Raw genomic sequence first — 2,447 nt, forward strand, 5'->3', positions numbered from 1 at the left:
TGGGTCTCCTCAACTCACGATCTCGAGAAAATTATTTTGAGATGTTAAGTATTTTTTTTTTGAGAAAATAAGTCATTATTTTAAAACCTTGTCATTTTTTTAATAAGTCATTATTTCGAAAACTTAACTCATTATTTCTAAGGCAAAATTATGAGATGCTGTCAGTGACAAAAAAAGGAGGGAAAAATGTTTTTTTGTCCTCTTCCTGGCGGGAATGGACTTCAATACTTCTCAAAACTCCTCCATGGAAGCAATGCAGCTGAAATAAATCACATTTTCAGATCATTAATTTCGAACAACGACGAGAAAAATCACTTTGTCGAAAAATGTTCACGGAATTAAAGAGGAACATTGAGGTGGAGCTGCCGTGTTTGACTGCAGCACCATGGAGAGCGGCAGCGCGCGAGCATTATTATCATCATTATTATTGTTATTATTTTTATTTATCTATTTTTTTTAAAGATAATTAGACGGCAAATGCACTGAAGAGTGAGCACTGATTTAAACACAGACCGTCCTCGGGTCATTTGAACGCTCCTCTTTCGTTCACATCGCGGACTGAAGAAGCTGAACGCGTTTCAACTTCAATCAGGACTATAATGACGTAAGGCTCTGGCCAAAAGCAATAAAGGAGGGTAAGATGCCTACCTATCACACATTCCTGAGGAAGAATACACTCAGTGAAGGGGCCACAGATCCCACTCGCTATGCGAGTCGCTCGCGAGTAAAACAAATAAACCCCAACAAAAGGCCGTTTTGATCAGTGTCCTGAGCCGCGACGCGCTGCGGACAAACCTCGCAAAAAGCAGACAGATAAAGATCAAATGAAGACAAACGGTGCGTTTCTGTGTGCAGAGGACGCCCATCAGCAGGCAGCCGCAGTGGAGCATGCAGCCTTAGAGCGGAGCAGCCCCAGAGCTGCGGCCAGTGGACACATTTGGGTTTGAAGTGTTGGAAATAAAGAAGGGGGCTCTGACTTTTACACAATGAGGCTTAGCCAGACGTGAACGTGAGAAAACGTCCTCATGCGAATCATTGTCTCATAATGATGAAGGCGAGAAATTGCAATGTATTAGCTGAGGGTGGTCTAACTTATTATTATTATTATTATTATTATTATTTTATTAGTATTATTACTTCCCTATATTAAAAAAGCGATATATAACTAGTCAAAGACAACAAACATCATCACTTCATCATCTGTACACAGCACTGTATACTGCATGGTCTGAATCATCATCAGAAGAGCGGCGTTAGACAGATGGACAGAGAAACACAGACAGAAAGACAGATAGAAAGGCAGGTATAGAAGACAGACTGATAGAAAAACAGACAGAGAGAATGACAGAACAGAAAGAAGCAAAGAAGAACGGAATTGACAGACAGACAGACAGACATGCACAGAGAGACCAACTGAACAAACAGGCTAAAAATCAGGGAGACAGATAAAAGGACAGACAGCAAGTGAAACAGATGGAGAGACAGGCAGACAGACAGATAGACAAATATACTGAACACAAAAAATATCAGACAGTCAGAAAGACAGACAGGCAGAGGGACAGGCACACAGACGAACAGAGAAACATACGGACACACAGACAAACAAACTAAACAAACAGGCTGAAAATCAGGGAGGCAGACAAACAACAAGACGCACAGACTGTTAGACAGACAAAGACAGACAGTCAAGGCAGCTAGACAGACAGAGAGACAAACTGTAAGACAGACAGACAGCCAGGAAGCCAGGCAGACTGTCAGAGAGACAAACACACAGAGAAACAGAAAGTCAAGAAAGACAGACAGTCAAAACAGACAGATGGAGAGACAGACAGTGTGACAGCAAGCCAGGCACCCACCCAGACACACAGACAGACAAACAGACACACAGAGAAACAGGCAGTCGAGAAAGAAAGATGGAGAGACAGTAAGACAGCTTGCCAGGGACCCACCTAGACACACACAGAGAAACAGACAGTCAAGACAGACAGGAGAAGAGACAGAAAGGTAGACAGACAGACAGAGAGACTAACGGTCAACAAAGAAAGAAAGGCAATAAGACAGATAGACAGAGAAACAGACCACTAGACAGCTAGACAGAAAGCAACACAGACAACTAAACAGACACTCAACACAGACAGATAGAGAGACAGACAAACAGGGCTAGATAGACAAACAGACAAAGAGAAAGACAGTAAGACAGACCGGACAGACACATAGACAGCCAAGATAGACAGATGGAAAGACAGACAGACAGAGAGAAAGACAGTAAGAGAGACAGATCAGACAGACAGAGAGCCAAGATAGACAGACAGACAGCTGGACAGACAAACAGACATACAGACAGAAAGACAGTAAGACGGACAGACTGGACAGAAGATAGAGAGCCAAGATAGACAGACGAAAAGACAGACTGCTAGACAGTGAGACAGACAAACAGTCAGACAGAC

This window comes from Colossoma macropomum, unplaced genomic scaffold, assembly GCF_904425465.1.
Source record: "Colossoma macropomum unplaced genomic scaffold, Colossoma_macropomum, whole genome shotgun sequence".
NCBI lineage: Eukaryota > Metazoa > Chordata > Actinopteri > Characiformes > Serrasalmidae > Colossoma > Colossoma macropomum.